Consider the following 19,628-nt stretch of genomic DNA (forward strand, 5'->3'; position numbering starts at 1 on the left):
TGTTTAGCTTAAGGTCAAACATGTGCTACAAACACAAAGATATATAAAATTGTTAATAATTATTTATATATAGATGATCAAAGATCTAAATCTAAAGAAAAATGTGAAACAGCAACTTGTTCAAATTAAATTGTTTAGAAAATAGATTAGTAATTTCACTGATAACTAAAACATATATTCCAAATTTAAGCAAGAGAGAACTACAAAGCAGTAAAAAAGCTCTTTTTGAGAGTTTATAACAAATACATAACCATAGCAATTTAAAAGAAAACAGAGTAATTTAAGTTTCAGTAACTATGATATAAAAATTACTCTAAAATTCTTCTTAAAGCCATCACTAAATTGTTCCATGTCATAGAATATATGACATTAAAATTTCTCTTAAACTATGTCAGAATGGGATGGAAAACAAGAGAAGCCAGAGAATAGAAGAAAGATCAAGTTTGATTTTCTTAACCCTTGCCTTATCTTTTCGATTGAAAACATCTCTGCTGGGCATCACATATAAGTGGACTTGCCCCCAAGCAAATAAATACACCATATATATATGTGCCTTTGAAAATATAGGGTAAGGTTCATGCTGTCCTTTATCTCATTCTCACAATATTTTGCATTTATATAGTGCTTAAAGCAATATTGCCTTGCTTAAAGATTTTCCCAAACACCTAATTTATCAAACCATTACACAGAGTTTTTTATTGAAAATGCTTTATATATCAGACACTCCCTAGGAGACAAAGGTCCTGACCAATCTTTTACTCTCATTATGTTCTTGAGAGAGAGAAGGACCATAATTAATAAAGAAATAATATAAAATGCAAATATAATACATGCTATAACTACAATAAGGCAGAAGCAGGTAACAAAGAGTGTCTAGGATTCTACTTCATATGTGGTAGACAAGGAAATGACAGGACTCACATTTCTATTTGATTTTAATAATTTTTATTTTTATTATCATCACAGAAACAAATGGACAGATTTTTTTTTCTGTAGATTTTCCAAAAGGATCATATTATCTCTGGTCCCTGAAGAGATAGCTTCACTGACTTAAGAGTTGATGCTATATTTGAGCGTTTATAGATACTTAATTCTAAAGTTGCTATTTTGAAATGCACTGTCATATCTTCGGTAAAAGGACTGCTGTAACATTATGTGCCATGTGGATTATTGTTTTGTATGTAAGGAGCCATGAAAATGTTTGGAACACTAAGTGAATTTGCACAATTACTTCTGCCAGGTAATTTACTTCCTAACGAATTGTTTCCATTTTTGCATAAGTGACCAGTAAAATAAAGCAAAATTTCATTGCTACTTAATGTCTCCCAGCAAATTAGTGTCACAGCTAGACCTGTTGATCACCACCCAGTGCTTTTCCTGGGGTATCACATTTTCTAAAGATAACTTGATCTTCTGATAAAAAGCCATCACTTTAAAGCATATGCTGTATTTCATTGACTTTAAGTCACCATTGCTTCTAAGATGCACTGTTACCTCTAAAAAAGATGCTTCCAATTAAACTATAATTCAGTGCTTATTGTGACTTAGATTCATATTCTATACTTTTATATTGAAATTACTCTTCCAGGCTTAATTAGACATAGGGTTTTATCTTTTATCAATCTTATACATGCATATAAGCAAAGTATAATCAGAGTAAATTGGTTGAGTTGTTCCTGAAAATTTTATATATTCAGACAAAAGTTTTCTAGAAATTTTTTAATTCAGTCACTAATATCCTCAAGAACATTGATGATACAGCATTTCTTAAAATCTTACACAAGAGAATTAAAACCTTTTAGTAATAGACCCTAAGACAACTTTGAGGTGATGAAGATCTAGCTTACTTTTAAATACCATTTCAGAAATTTTGCTAAGTACTATCTAATTCAATGTCTTTACTGATGGTGTCTAAGAGTTTAAAAGAATACTCCAGAATTATCGCTGGGCCTTTCTACAGGCCACTGCTATCCTTTCTGTGAGTTTTGATCTGGCATTTTGATGGTTGCCCATACACAGGCAATGGCAGTTATGCCACAATTGCTAATTGGCTGACTGCTGTTTGGAAGCATTACTGATTTGAATACACATCCATTGCAAAGATTAAATGCAGAGTAAAAATGCAAAAAAAAAGTGTCTTGTGATTATGAAACAGAGCAATATAGTAACATATTTTGTTGTTGTTCCACAAGTTAAATTAACATAGACCTTTCTTCTTTTTTTTTCCAAATGTATTTATTTATGGCTGTGTTGGGTCTTCGTTTCTGTGCATGGGCTTTCTCTAGTTGTGGCAAGCGGGGCGTCACACTTCATTGTGGAGCGCAGGCCTCTCACTATCGCGGCCTCTGTTGTTGCGGAGCACAGGCTCCAGACGCGCAGGCTCAGCGGGCATGGCTCACGGGCCTAGCCGCTCCGCGGCATGTGGGATCTTCCCGGACCGGGGCACGAACCCGTGTCCCCTGCATCAGCAGGCGGACTCTCAACCACTGCGCCACCAGGGAAGCCCTATAACTACATTTTAATCTGGGATGAACTTAGTTGGCAAAAGAAGCTTTGTTTAGCTTTTTCTTTGCTAGAGCTTTTGAAGCAGCAAAGAAGATAAAGAAGTGTTCTAGGATATATGGAAATTCAACTGAAGGAAATTCAACTGAATTTGATAAGACTGCTTCCTTGTGTTTCAACCCCCCGGAAGATGTGTGTGAAAGGCAGTCAACCACAGCCAAATCCAAGTTCATAACATAGTTCCTCATTTGCTATTTGTTCCTTCCTGCTCAGTACATCTAACTGAATAAATACTTTTGGGAAATGGAGCCCACGCCCTTGTTCTCCTTCCTTTTCTAAGTTGATGGTAGATGAGGTTTATCAAGTCTCAGTTATATGTTACTTTCACTATAGTCTAAAGTTTGAAAGCAGGTAGATTCTGAAGCCTAGATGTCCCTAGAAAATGTCACATGGCAGACTGGCTGGCCGACTGCTGAGACTCTCCAAAAAATCCAGTCATTTCCTCTTCTTTAGAGTTTAAATTCATGATCGTACCTGTGCATTGAGAGTGGCGCTATGTTATTGTTTAAATCACACGTAATAGCAACAATATGTTAACCAGAATTTCTATTATTAATTTACAGTGAGAATTAGAGCAGTCATATATTAAGGGATATTGAACTCAGTTTTAATATGTTCAACACCCAATCAAACACCCAAATCTTCTCCTGCTTTAGTGTTATCCATTTCAGTTGTCAGTGGATCCTTATAACGTAAAACAAAAACCTTGAACTCATTTTTGACTTCCATGTTTCTCTAAACCTTCACAATCATCCTACAGCAAATCCTGTGGACTCTACATTAAAAACACATTAGAACATTCATATCATCCCCTTGTTATCACACTTGTGCAAACCACCATGTTCTCTTGCCTGAATTACTGTAGTAATGTATAAAGAGTCTCATTTCCACCTTGCTCTTTTTTAGTGTATTCACAGCACAACCCCCAAAGAGATCCTAATAAAATCTCCTCCACTTAAAACCCACCAACTTCTTCTCATCTAACTCAGAGTAAGATTCAAAATCTTGAGAATAACTTACAACAATCTAATGATCCTTGTGCCCAGCTTTCTTTCCCAACTACTCCCTCCTCAAATTTTGTGTCCTCCTTTTTGTTTTATTTTTTCCATATCATTTACTCCTACCTAACATCTTTATATATTGCACTACAGTATAAGCTCCACAGGGCAAGAATCATGGCTAGTTTTGTTCAGTTATAGTCCCACAATGCAGAACAGTGACTTTTGCATGGTAAGCATACAGTACTTGCTGAACAAATGAATTTATTTTGTTAAGCTTAGCATATTCTTTCCTTGATAGATGTCAAAACTGTAAGATGCTAGATCAACATATACTTCAAAGGAAGAACAATTATTTTCATGCTCCATGTTATGATTATCTGAGGCATCCATTTCCATGAAGATACAATATATATGACATTTAGAGTCCAGATTGAGTGTGCGATTCAGCCTTCCACTTCCTGGAAAGTACCTCATTGATCTTATTTAATACTGTATTTATTTTAAAAAATTAATTACACAAGTAATGCATTATTGCATTGGTTTTAAAAAATTAATAAGAGTGTTACATTTAAAGCTTAAGTCCTTTCTGATCACCATGCTCCTTTCTCCTCATCCTTGTCAGAATGCAATATGTATCTTTCTAGTAGAAACTAAAAATACTGTTTATATATCAAAATACATGGATAGAAAGTATATAAAAATTTAGTGCAGATTTTTATCTTATTTATTTGTTTATTATTATTATTTTTCTTTTGTGGTACGCGGGCCTCTCACTGTTGTGGCCTCTCCCGTTGCGGAGCACAGGCTCCGGAAGCGCAGGCTCAGCGGCCATGGCTTACGGGCCCAGCTGCTCTGCAGCATGTGGGATCCTCCCGGACCGGGGCACGAACCCGCATCCCCTGCATCGGCAGGCGGACTCTCAACCACCGTGCCACCAGGGAAGCCCCCCCCCAAGAAAAATATTTTTTTGTCTTACTTCCTATGATTCATTTAGCAGTTGACAGTTGAGAGAGAAAACACAGAAGCAAAGGTAGTGAACTGCAGTGAAAAGATTTTGAACAGAAATCAAGTAAGTTATTTTGTGCCTTATGAGTATTTAACACAAGAGAAAAGAGTGATTCTTCCTACCCTTAGAAGGCTTGCATTTCCATCAATATAAAATTAGTCCTGTCTCTCCCATTTCTGTTTTATCTACATATTAATTGCCTGAGAACTGTATGTATGACTTCTGCTCTGCCTTGGGTCACTTAAGTCTGTTTCTTTAAAGCAAAATAAATGTTTTCAGATAGTAATCTCTTGAAGGACAAAGTGTATGTCTTATAGTTTTCTTTGTTCAGTGCCTGTGACAGCATTATGGTGGTGAGGATTTTCTTTAATTTCTACTTTGTCAGGGTAAATGGTGGTTATTAAGTCACCAGAATTTTCTCCTCTCCTACTGTCATGTACTCAAATATCAAGACCTCTATTCACACTTCTACTGGAAAATATTCTGAATTCTGAACAAGTAATGCTTTTAAATCTCATTGCTGCCTTTATGAATTTAATACTAACATAGCATGTAAGGATGTCAGAGAAAAGACTTCATGAATGTCAAATACCTTTATCCAGTATTTATGAACTGTATTGTGTTAGGATTCCCATGGAGTTATTTAGCCATCAAACTGCCCTAAAAAGAATATTTATACTAGTTTAAAATCCCAAAGTCAATATAGGAGAAATTCAAATACTCTACTTTTTATGAGGAGCCATATAAATAAAGTTATTTTCTATGTCTTTTTCATCCATATGAAAAAAAAATTAAAAGCACATTTCTTGTGTGTTCCAACTTATGACTTACTTAAATACCCGAAACAAAATTTTTATATTTAATAGAAGCAACTTCTATTAATAGCAGCCTAATTCTTAGGTGGAGAGAAACCTATGAATAATCAATTTCCAAAAATGGAACAATAGATGAGAATGATCCTAGGAAATGTATGAAGGAAGTTAATCATTTATTCTATATTCCATATTTTATTTTTGTATTTTAAAGAAATTTCTCCTTTAACACTCATTCCCCACCCCACGCAATGGGTCATGAAAATGAAGACGTTTTATTTTATGACCTAAGCAATCTACCTAGAGCTAATTTCATCAGTGCTACAGCATGGAACAGTGGTTCTCAAAGTTTAGCATGCATCAAGGTCACATGAAAGGCTTGAAAGACACATATTTCTAATCCTCACCCCAGAGCTTCTTCTAATTTAATAAATCTGGACCTGGGTCTGAGAATTTGCGTCTTTAACACATTCACAGGTGATGCTGCTGTTACTGGTCCAGGGATCACACTGGTAATCATTGATGTAGAGAAGTTGCGAGCTTGGGCAAGGATAATAAGATTCCCTTTAGTTAGAATTTAGAATTGGGTAATGTTACCAGTTATCTTTATGTAAAATCTGTGAGTTTGGGGCTGAAGTGGCCAGGTTGAGTCATGTGCAATTAGAGAAAGTTATTTTGCAGAGAAAAGAATAAATCATATTCATGAAGCAAAGAACAAAGCAGAAACAAAAAAAATATATAGTTTCAGAAAAAAGAGGAATGGAAAAATCAGCTCAGAAATTTTCTAATTTTTTGTTCTAAACACTTGATTGTCCGGTTTCAGTTTTTACTGTTGGGTTCTGAAAGGTGCCCTTTGTAACTTTATAATAAAGGCCAACTTTTTTTTTTTTTTTATCATCGGGTATTTGGCAAGGCATAGGAACTCATTTAACAAAGTTATTGCTGAATGAAACAGAAAAACATTCATATTTTTGGACTAACCTTATAAACTAATTTATTATATATGTACAATAACATAAACATAAGCTCTGCTAGTGTTTACTGCAACTCTGGCAGAAGACCAGAGGTCTTCTCTGATTAATCTGCCTAAAACAGCTAGTGGCAGTATAAAGATTTATGTGTTTATATTTTGGAGTCTGTCTTCACCTCTAGAATGAGAAGGAACTTCATTTGGTTTGCTGCTGTATTCCCCATAACTGAAACAGTGATGAATGAATGAAGGAAGGAAGGAAGGAAGGAAGGATAACATTTTAGTTTAAGCAGGGTACAATGTCTTTTTTTGAGAAATATTATTTCTTAAAAGTGTTGACTAAGCCTGTTAGTTGCTTTCAGTGTTATGCAGTTCCTGAAACATTAATCACATTTTCATTTTCTCAGGGTTCTAATTGAAATCACCAGATGTTATGTAGCAGGTTACAACAGATCAGAATGGCCAGGTCAGAGTTACACAGATATTGATTGCAGAGATTATCTATGTCAGCAATTACGTCAACAAGATAGGAAAAAATATGGTGCAAATCTGTGGCATTAGTAACTTTGTACACATAATCAACCGATTGCAGAAATCTCAATGGCAAATGACATGCTCATGGGACTGTGTTTGGCAACTCAGTTTCATGCTGCAGGTCCCACGTGTGTTGAGTTGGTTCTGTTCCATGCATATTTATGCTGAGTTCCTAGGCTAGAGGGGCAGAAGCCGTGGTTGTGATTTTCTTCTGGCAACTGTCAGAAGTTCCCCAAGGGAACTGGCAGAAATACGTGGCTGCTCCATAAGGGCTAGGCTCATTACTTTATTGCTGCTACTCATGTCACATCCCGTGGGTCAGAAGAAAGCATATGGCCATACAAAACTTCTGTGGAGCAGAGAAGTATACTCCCTATGAGGAGGTTAGAAGGAAATGAATTTTTGTTGAAAAATACTCCAAACTACTTCAAGTACTTTCAGCGAAAAAATGGGTTACTAAAATGACTAATAAACCCAAGGCAAATGTTCCCCTTGGTTAGTTCATAGACTAAACCAGAGCTGTAACTGAGATTCTTCTGTGAAGTGCTGTTCAGTGATACGTCTCCCATCCCCAATTGCAATGAAGGATTTAACATATATAGGGCTGTATCAGTCAGGGTTGAGTTAGGAAATACAGATCAACTCTAGTAATTTAAAGGAAATTTAATCTGGAGAATTGGTTGTGCAAGTGTTGGAAGGGTATGAAGAGTAAAAAGGAAAAAAGGTGGTGATGGATTACGTAGAGAAATAAAAAGAAAAAAAATATGATATATAAAGATCAAGAGCTGCAAAAGTCCTCGTGCTGGAGTCCATGAGCTTATGCTGATGGTAAGCTGTTGGAAACCATTGTAGTTGCTGCTTTATCCACCAGAGAGGTTCAGCTCAACCAAGACTGACTCTGAAAAGGTAACTGCCTTTTTCAGGTTGCTTCGGCCCAATATCATATCCCCTTGCGGCATCTCTAGCAATTTTCAACAACTACCGAATTGTGGGAGCGAGAAGCTGGAAGCTTCTTTCTTCCTCCCACTTTCTGACTGCCTGTTTGACCTCCTAATGATAAGAAATCATCAAAAATCCAGCTGTCTAAAGGGATTTGGGAAATAAAATGTTCTGGCTCCAAGACTCCTAAACTATATAGCAGAGGCAGGAAAGGTGGAGTTTGGAATGCAAAAAGCAAATAGACAAATGATCTACACAAAGGACTGTTCTCTTTTGGCTGGAGGAAGACTAAGGGATTTTTCAGGAGTACTCAAGGCAAGAGAAGTGACAAAATATGAAAATGATAGCATCTGTTGCCCTACCAGCCAGTTGGACAGGGTTTGAGCTTTGGTTAAAAAAAAAAAAAAAAAAAAAGCAGATTCAAGAGTTGAGTGAATCAATAAATTCTGTTTTGTTTATTCCAAAAAAAAAAAAGTTGAGAGAATTCAGTTTATTAGCTGTGCTATGAGATCTCAGGAATGATCCTTGGTGTTTCAAGGTCAGCATGATACTCTGCATGAAATACAGCACTTGCAAATATTTCAAGGACTGGCAATGTGTCTCAGGACAGATGTGTCCAATGCCTAGAAAAGAATGTCAAGGTAGAAAAATTATACTAGAAAAGTCATGACACATGAGATACTACCGACCTTCATATTCTATACAAAAACAGATCTGAAGAACAGGGATTTTATGAGATAAATTTCTGCTTAAACTGATGAATATTTAAAGCCAGTGGAGATTAATATTTAATGTGATATAGTGTTTCTATAGCCTGATGAAATCTGAGACAGTTTACAAAACTATATACCTTAATAGATGGAATGATACTAGTCCATCTAATCTAAACTTTACATATTATGACCCACCAAAGGAAATATATGTTATGATGGATTACATATGCAGACACACACATGCAAGTTAAAAAAAGTTTCATGAAACAACACTTACCCACACTATGGGATGCACTTTGATATTTTCTATTTTATCTACTCTGTACTACTTAATTTTATAAAGAATGCTGGTTGTGACCCATTTAATTGATTTCATGCACACTAAAGGAGGTGAAATAGTCCCTTTTAAGTTTAAAAAACACTGAAGTCTCACCTTATAGTTAAGAAAACTGAGACTCAGTTTGATCAATAACTCTACCAATTTCCTAATGTTCCTTATGAACACAGTTGTGTCATATTTTTTTCAGTCGTAAAGTCCTTAAGAAGTGAGGAAATAATTGAGTTGTATTCAACAGCACAAGATTTTTCATTTCTGTTCTTAACAAATGTTTCACAATGATTACAACTATGTATTTGAACCATGATGCTTCATAGGTTTATCTTATCTCCCCAATGAACTTGTTAGCCCTTTAAGGACAGAACCATCTCTGGTAATTCCCCTTACCTCCTGCAGTAATAACATGATTCTAAGCAGAGAATTCTAGGGCTCAGTAAAAGTATATTTAATTGAATAACAGAAAGAATTATAAAGAGTTTTAAAATTCATATGCCTCTGAGTGATAACTGACAGGATTGTGTCATCCTTCCAAAATAAAATAGAAATCATAGGGTTTTCTCAACAACATGGAAAAACCAACATATCATTTCTCTGTTCAGTATAAACTGTTGGCACAGTGACTCAAAATATTCTGGGTTTCAAGTCCACTAGTATTACCAAAAGCTTTTTTATAGGTTTATAAGAACAGAATTTGGAATAGGCAAGACTTCAGACAGTATGACCCGCTCACATTTTCTCAGGTTGGTAGAGTGCTGATATACCTTAACCGCTTAATAGTTATCCAAGATTCATGATCTGCTAAAGTGTTTGGATTCCATGAAGAAAACAAATAGGTAGGCTGGTTTTATATGAAAAGGGAAGAAAACAATCTCCACAGAGACTTTCAATTCTGTCTTCTATCAAATAGAATTTTTATGGCTTTGGCATAAACCCTTGAAAAGATTAAATTTTAATAGAAATTCTGATGTAGTTTTAAGTATAGCACCCCTGGTCTGTGCTTGTATTACAGTGAAATTCAGTGTCCCTCACAGCAACCAAATATTGGAAATCTCAATGGCAGTGTTCCCTTCAATGTTTAGTTATTTGAAAATCTTTCTTTTGATAGGAATTGTATTTGTCACCATTTAGATTTGTCAAGTACTGAATGATGTAAAAATTGCTATAACCATTTTAGGCCTGTGTACTTAAAACTACTACTCATGCAAATGTAAGTTTTAAAGCTCATAAGTTTGGTGAAATGTATTTATTACCAATGAACTGTAATTCTTCATATGCTGTGAGCAAGATGTAGTACAAAGAATACTGCACTTTGAGAAAGAAAACACTATTGTCAGAACTAAATTTTACATTCACTATCTGTGAGATATTGGCAGATCTCTTCATCAATTTAGGTCTCAGTTTTCTGTCAGCAAAATAGGAACAATGACATTCTTAAATGGTTATTGTGAAAGTCATGTGAGACATAGGTGAGGTGATTTTTAAGCATAGAAAGTGGCTTAACAAATTATATATTTTTTACATACATATTTTTTATTTTAAAATATATTATCATAGTATATATAAATATTGCAATATATTGTAAAACTTTAGGAAACATAAAAATTAGAGAGATCACTATATGAAAAAATCTATAAATTCTATAGATGTTGCTATTCATTTTTTATGTAATCACTTTTCTTATATATATAAATTGCATGGAACTTTTTTGTCATCATCATAAATACCTTTGTAAACAAGTATATATATATGTGTATGTGTGTATATATGTGTTTGTGGATGCATATATACATGTGTATACACACACATACATATAATTATTTCTTTAAGAAAATACATGAAGTGGATTCATTAAGTAATCTTAGTGAAAATATTTACAGTCAATTGCCCTGTATAACTTTGTGCTAACTTTTGCTCCCATAAGTAGTTAGATACAAGTTCTTGGTATTTATCCTTTAAAAAACTCTTTGTAATTTGGTAGTTAAAAATAATATTGATCCTTCAATAAGTATGTATTTGCTAACTAAGATAGTTAAATATTTTAAAATAATTATTAGGTATTACTTTAATGTTCTTTCTTCATTTTTCTGTCAGGGAATTTGTCTCTTTTTAAAATTAATTTGTATGCATTCTTCATTATTTGCTGAGCCTCAGTTTTCTTATCTGGAACATGGGTAGAATAATAATTCATGAACTTTTTTATTGTGATGATTAAATGAGGTAATATAACCTAGAGTGTGGAGATAATTATTAATAGAATTTCAAAGTATTATAGCTAATAAGAGATAGAGATGTAAGTTTAATTATTATGTTCCACATCCCATGCTCTTTTCAAAATAGACCTCTATAAACCAAATTATAACAACCATTAATATGCATCATTTCAAAAAATTGATATAATTTTTCCATATTTCTTTTCTGGAATTGATGCAACCAATAAATATTTATTAATCTCCACATGTGTCTAGTCATCTGCCTAGGAGCTGAGACTTTAAGAGAATACATGTACTATTATACTTTTAAAATACATACACATGACTCATGTCACTTTAATATTATCACAAATCTATTATTAAATATTCTTCTATGGGTAAATGTGTAAACAAATTGTGATACACGTATGCAAGAGAATACTACTCAGCAATAAGAAAAAGCAAACTATTGGGACATGCAACATCTTGGATAGATCTTGAGGGCATTGTGCTGAATGAAAAAAGCCAATTTCAAAAGGTCACATACTGTATGATTCTGCTCATTCTGGAAATCATAAAATTGTAGTGATGAGAAACGGATCGGTGGTGGTCAAGGGTTAGTGTTGTGGGGAAGATGTGACAAAGTGTAGTGAGAGGAATTTTGTTTGGAGTGAGGGAATATTACTGTGTCCTGATTATGGATCTATACATGTGATAAAATTGTATAGATTTATACACTCACACAATGAATGACTATAAAGCCTAGAGAAATCTAAATAAGGTGTGTAGTGTAGTTTATAATATCATGCCAATGTCATTTTCCTATTTTTTTTAAACTGTGGTATAATTGTCACATAACATCGGTGTTAGTTCCAGATGTTCTACATAGTGATTCGATATTTGTATATATGGCAAAATGATCACCACAGTAAGTCTAGTTAACATCTATCACCATACATAGTAAAAAATTTATTTTTCTTATAATGAGAACTTTTAAAATCTACTCTCTTAGCAACTTTCAAATATGTAATATACTATCATTAACTGTCTTCACCATGCTGTACATTATATCCCTATGACATTTATTTTATAACTGAAGTTTGTACCTTTTGACCCCTTTCACCCATTTTGCCCCCTGCCCCACCTGCCTCAGACAACCACCAATCTGCTCTCTGTATCTATGAGCTTGTTTTGTTTTGTTTTGTCTTTTATATTCCACATGTAAGAGAGATCATATGGTATTTGTCTTTCTCTGTCTGACTTGTTTCACTTAGCATAATGCCCTAAAGTCCATCTATGTTGTTGCAAATAGCAAGATCTCATTATTTTTTTATGGCAGAATAATATTCCATTGCATATATGCCACAATTTCTTTATCCATTTATCCACTGATGAACACTTAGTTTGTTTCCATATCTTGGCTATAGTAAACAATGCTGTGATGATTACGGGGATGCATATATATTTTTGAGTTGGAGTTTTCATTTTCTTCAGTTAAATACCCAGAAGTGGAATTGCTGGATCATATGGTAATTCTATTTTTAACTTTTTTGAGGAAACTCCATACTGTTTTCCACAGTGGCTGCACCAATTTACATTCCCACCAACAGTGCACAAGAGTTCCTTTTTCTTCATATCCTTCCAATCTCTTCTTATTTCTTGTCATTTTAATAATAGCCTTATTTGTATCTTCTACAGTTTCTTTCATCAGTGTCTTATGGTTTTCAGTGTGCAAGTCTTTCACCTCCTTGGTTAAATTTATTCCTAGGTATTTTATTCAGTTTCCTGGCTTTGACAATTGTACTTTGGTTATGTAAAATTTTATCTTTAGGGGCAGCTGGGTGAAGGATGTGTGAGAATGCTCTGCATCATGTTTGCAACTATTTATTTATTTATTTATTTATTTATTTATTTATGGCTGTGTTGGGTCCTTGTTGCTGCGTGCAAGCTCTCTCCAATTGCAGCAAGCGGGGGCCACTCTCTGTTGCGGTATGCAGGCTTCTTATTGCGGTGGCCTCTCCCATTGCAGAGCACAGGCCCCAAGCACACAGGCTTCAGTAGTTGTGGCTCATGGGCTCCAGAGCGCAGGCTCAGTGGTTGTGGCACATGGGCCTAGTTGCTCTGCGGCATGTGGGATCCTCCCGGGGCTCGAACCTGTGTCCCCCGCATTGGCAGGCGGACTCCCAACCACTGCGCCACCAGAGAAGCCCTGCAACTTATTTGTAAATAAATTTTTTAAGTCAGTAGTTGAAAAATTCATGGCCATTGTTCCATGCACTTGTACAGCCTTCAAGAGTGTCATAATTGATGATGACTGATTTGTAGTTAATTCCAATAAGACAGGAACCATGAATAACTTTTCACCACTCTATCTCCAACACTTAGGTCATTTCCTGTAACAGAAAAGGCACTCAGTAAATGCTTGCTAAATGAATAAATTGATGCAAAAAAAAGTTATCAAGTAGGTGTATCTTAAGTAAGCAAGCTATTTGCATATTATTGGAATTTTAGATTGTTTCCAACATCTGCCACTATAAATGTTGTCACTACAAGGAGCATCTTTATTTATACAATTGATCTCCCACTCCTTATGGATTTTACATATTTTCTTTAAGAATCAATTCTCAAGAATGAGATGACTGGGTTTAAAATATGTAACTTTATTTGGAGCTTAAATTTTTTTTATCAATTTACTTTGTTAAATAGCATAATTTACTGTTAATTATTTTATTGAAACTGCCTCATCTCCCACTTCATCTTGAAATCACTCTATGCCTTAGTCTTACCTTATATCTGCTACTCAACTATTTAGTTAGTTCCTTACCCAAACCTGAATCTCATTTCAGCACTATACATCGTGATAAAAGACATGATGAGGAACTCTAGCATGAAGATCACACTGCTGTGTTTGTATTTATATTTGTGTGCGTGTGTGTGTGCCCCCCTGCATATCATATATGGGGCAGGAATTAGACAGATAACAGTAAAATTCCTTTATGAAGTGAACTTTAGGAATGTTTCAGTTGAACTGTATGTTAAACAATTTACTTTGTGTGTTTACTTACATAGTGTTGTCAGCACTGACAAGTTCAAGTTTAAAATCCTTAGTTGTCTTGAGGATGAATGCTCCTAACGGTATTAATTAAAATGTAGAGGCATTGTAGTTTTTAGATAATTCACTAACCAAGTGTCAACAAGATTAGGAAAATATTGTTCTTTTCAATATTTGCTCATTTTTCTACATTGCCTAATTTCTGAAATTAGATTTTTATACTATTTAATGTATCCCTTTTGCCAGAAAAGCTACTGTGTAAATCATCGCCTTAACATTTTTAGCAATTTTAGGAGGAAACTGGTGTATATGGGAAAATTTCAATTTTAAAACCAGCTTATAATTTTTTTAAAACAGATATATCAATCTTTTACTTTTTATTAAAACCATTCTTAATTGAATATGATTTTTATCTGAATTACAGAAACTTCTAATTACTGAGACTTTATTAATTTCAGGAGTAAAATTTACTGGAACTTGTATTTAACTTTTTGAGACATGTCGCTGCAGAATCTAAGGTGAGTTTTTGTGTCCAGGACATTTCAGTTAGTAGTTTAAAGTGACAGATGTGCACACTACAGTGAATTTCCTAGTAACATATATTAATCTAGAAAGGATTTAAGAGTTAAAGTTGATTCATTTTCCAGTAACGTTGTGTTAGAATTTACTTTTACGAAAATTCATCATTACCTCATTTGAATGGGATTTTATGAAAAGTAAATTTAAAATGTATTTAGTTTCTTAAATAACCTATGGAAAATCCACCATTTCTCATTTATGTTAGAAAGATATTTAAAGAACACTTGACTGTTTGGGCAGCAATCATGTAATAGTTGAAAATTAAGCTCATTAACTGATAGCACCAGATTTTGTGGCAGTGTGTGCAGGCAAGATATATTCATTCAATAATGATAATGTGCCTCAAATTAGTTTACTAACTGTAATCCCAAAGTATGAACAATGTTTAATGTTATAAAATGAGTCTAAAATTCACAGATTACTGTGGGAAATCATGATAATTATCTGCTCACTATTAGCAAAGCAGTGATTGTCAGTCTGTTAATTAATGAATTGTCTCAGTTGGTTAACATAGATAATTTCTTGCCACATACTGTGTTTCTAATTCTGACAATTGGTCTTTCAAAATATGCATTATTAATCCAAAGACATACTGAGGGTACAATGGATGAACTTAAATTAATCAATATTAAGTTTATTATTCAGTATAATTAATAACATAATTAAAATAGTGTCTCAAAACTTTTTTCTATTTGATGACATCATATTAGTTGTCATTTTTCTCCATGTAAAATGGGATATTAATTTAGTCTTAAGATGATGACAATATTGTTTCAAAACAATGTAACTAGAATACATAAATATAAATACATTACCACATAAGAAAGATTTTGTTAAATTGGTGGTTTTTTCCTTACCAGCTTTTCCTGCTCCAAATTAAAACAAACAAAAAACCCCAAAAAAACCTAAAGATCTAAAGCATTTGGTTACCTTATGAATTAAACTTTAAAGCAACTCAGGACCCACATATCTCACTGCCAAGTTATATTTACTTCGGTTTAAGGTAAATAGTTTTATCTTTTAAGATAACTGGGATTATGAGAATTTTAAATTGCTCTTGCCTTATGTAAAATATGAATAATACTGCTTATAACCTGACTACCTTAGAGAGAGATTATGAGGAGGGTTGATGAGTTACTTAACAAGGACTTCTAAGGTTCTTGGGAAAAAAAAAAACAAAAAACTCCACAAATATACACTTTTGGTGCTATAAGAACAGTTAAGCATTAATTGTGGCATAAAAGATGTGATGCTGTTAAAGTACTGTAATATTAAACTCTGTGTACTTCTGATCTGACGATTTTTGTCAGTTTCTAATAAGAATTCCACAACATTTAACAAACATTTCCAGTTACTGCACTCTAGTGAACTACAAGCTAGTTTCCATTTTATATGCAAATTTGTGGTACAGTGTTTTGTTTTTGTTGTTGGGAGTAGCAATAAATAAACATGACAAAAATTGGCTTAAATAGTAAAAGGAAGTTTCTGACTTACGTACCTAGACTTGATGGAGCAGTGTCCTCAGTAATGCTTGATTTTGAGACTCAGTGATGTTCCCAAGGATGAGGTTTCTTTCTCACTTTCCACTTTACCTTTAATGCTATTGGGGTCATCCTAAGACTTTCTCCCTTCCTGATATGAAGATGGTATCCAGCAGCTCAGAGGACTGCCTGCTTCCTTCATCTTATCTTAGCCTCAGAAATCCTTGAAAAGCTCTAGGGATTCAATTTGATTGGATCATCTTGGGGCAAGTGCCTGTCCCCAGTCCAATCCCTGTAGTGAAAAGGTACTGACTGCCTTAGCTTAGGTCACGTGTTCTGCCCTGGCACTGTGGGGATAGTTGGGTTGTTTGGGACAACATAGATCCCCAAATAGAAATCAGGGCCTGTTATGAAGGTTGAGGTCAACTTTTGAAGTAGAAAAGGATATCTACATATCTCTCTCTATATATATCTCTTTCTCTCTATATATAGAGAGATCCTATATATATATCAGCTTCAAACATTAATATCTATTCACAATAAGTTAGTTCTTTTATTTTTTTAAAAGATGTAAGTGTGAATGGTATGGCCAGGGTATTAATGAATCCCTGAGTATCAAATTAGCTCTTGTTTTCCCTCAAAATTACATTCCAATAATGGCAAGTCTGATTTTATTAATAAAAATATTTTTCAATGAATTCCTCTTCTGCAGAATATCAGAAAGGTTTTAGAGTACACTTACATATTCTAGAGAGCACTCCTGGTTTTCATTTTACCTCCACATCTGGTTCTGGTCTGTTGATTCTTGCTCTGCCCACCCATTGGACATTACTGCTCTGTTTTTCCTCAAGACTGTGGAACTTGGTGTCCCTCTGCCCAGAATATGTTTTACCCAGCTCTTCAGGAGGCTGGTTGCTCATCGTTTCAGGTCTCTGTTTAAAAGTCATTTCTAAGAGAGGCTGTCCTTGACCAGCCTATCTAAATGATGTCCCCATCATGCAGTAACTTATTATTTATTAACTTTTTTTTATTATTCTAATAAGCATCTGATATTCTTAGCATTATTTTCTTTGTTGATTTTTAAATTACTAATTCTGTTTCTTTGATCTCTTCATATTAAAATGTTAGCTTTATGAGAGACATTGTCTTACTCATCAAGACTGTTTTGCTCACCCATCTATTCCCCACATACAGAATAGTGCCTGGTATAGAGAAGGTGTGACGAACATTTACAGAATGAACAAATGAGTATGTTGTCTCTGAATGTGTTTTTCTCTCTTGCTCTGTCTCTCAACCATGGGCATGAACTTTCCCTTAATCTCCACTGAAGACATTGAAAATTAAAATATAATAGAAAAGAAACAAAACCCTGGGTGTAATTTATAACTGGTACTGGGCAGGTCAGCTCAAAGGTACCACCTAAACTAAACTTGCCGTTAAGACATTTCTAACAGGATGGCTGCTGTTTAGCTTCCTGTCTGTATCTGTGTGGTAATGGCCAATTTTCTTCCCTCCTAATTCCTCTGCTCGCCACACACTTAAAAGAGTGTTCTTGAACTTCACAATCCTACTACCCACAGGAGGACAGACAATGTCTTTCTTTTCTTCGAATCTGAGACCTACCGAATTCATTTCCTGTCCCCAGTTTGACTCTTCACGGGATGGTCGTCATGAACAGTTCTACTTATTTTAAGGAAGATTCCACCTCCAACCACAGAGGTGCAGTCTGGCCCATTGTCTTCAAAAGAACAATTTTCTTGGAATACAGTAGTCATGCATCAGCCCCTTACCTGACAATTTATTTGTCTTAAATAATAATAGTGTGGGATATCAGAAGTTTGATGCAATAGTCCAGTGTTTAGCCAAGCCCAATTTATTTCCAATGTAGAGTTTTGCTTCTAGCTCAAGTTAATTGGGCTTTTTCATCTTTCTTTAAGTCTTTAGAGGTCTTAATTGCTTATGTCTTGTGGACGTTGTTTTCACAAGAATTTCCCCCAAGGACTTGCTATAATTTTCAGAGACAGCACATTTTAAAGCCATACTTGGAAAAAAGAAATCCTCTAAGGGGAGCACAATCTGCAGATATGCAACTCTACTTGCAGCATAGCCAACCTCTTTGCATTATCTGACAGAGCAATTGCATCCCTTGGAGTCACATCTCTGCTTTACATTTTCAAAATTAAAAAGCACATTTTCAGTGCATGGTTTTCCTGGAACTATAAAACAGCCTCCATGAAAGTAGAATACAAGTTTCTAACAATTGGAAAGCAGAAAACATCCTGACTGCTTTGAAAGATCAGGTTTGTTTAGTTTAGCATTTATTTGTTTGTTCCACCATGCTCTCAGCTTTGTTTATGCCAGCTTTAGATTTCAAAGATATTAGCATGAAGTTTGCATCTAGGCCTGAATCAAAGTTTCTGGTATGCCCATCCTCTACAGAGATCTCTACCAATAAAAGATCTATTTATGCCCTTAGTAATCCTTTTTAGGCATCACTGCCTTTTCTTTCTCCCAACTTGTTCTTATGTTGCAATCAGCTAGTTATACCACCTGGGGAGGGAATGGGGGAAGACCATTCAGAGATTTTCATGCCAAAGTGAGATTTTCAAGTGGAATACAGGTCCAAGCAAAACTGTTAAGTAACATTTTTCACAAAAACCAGTGTTTGTCTTACTGTTCTTCAATAGGAGAAACTGCTTCACAATTTTAGCTTTAGTTACCATCTTCCAAATTGATAGACTGATGACATTTGGAAGAGTGACAGAGGGATTATGATTTTCTCATATCAGGAAGAAAGTCCATTTTTGCATATAAAAAGGATTTTAGAAACTGGTTGTCTATGGTGAAGAATTTATGCAAATGATCAAGAATTCCTGCTTGTATTTCCTGATAAACTTTAGTTTCTCTGAAAGAAATTGAAACGTTTCCTCACATGTAAATTACAAGGACAACTCTCCTCTGGGGAATATAGTTGTTAATGCTGGACCAGATATAATTTGGAGGCTAAACATGGAGGTAGATTTAAGAATAGCTTTTCTTTAACCTTTTAATGATAAAGGCCAAATACTTGAACTTCCAGTTTGCTAACCTTTAAGACCAAAGGTTTTGAGAGAGAAGAGCCCATGTTAATAGCTTAATGGAGACATCTGACAAAGGTAATTCATTTTAGTAGCACTTTAATGAAGTGAGAATTTGGCAAAAGAAACTGAGAGGCTGACAAGTCAAAGGTTGAGGTGGTAATGGACTGGATGTCTCTTGAATTATTGGGACTTCGGTTTGGATGATTTAGTAAAAGATATATTTAAGGCCATTATGGATAGAGCACTCAAAGGTGTCATTATCTCAATCCTCTCAACTCTCCTACTGTAATAGTTCTTGAAATCGTTAGTTCCTCTCACTTCTTATTGCCCTTGCCTGAATACTTGCATAGACTATTATTATATTAGCTTCCAA

The sequence above is a fragment of the Mesoplodon bidens genome (assembly GCF_964165515.1).
Source record: "Mesoplodon bidens genome assembly, chromosome: 8".
Taxonomy (NCBI): Eukaryota; Metazoa; Chordata; class Mammalia; order Artiodactyla; family Ziphiidae; genus Mesoplodon; species Mesoplodon bidens.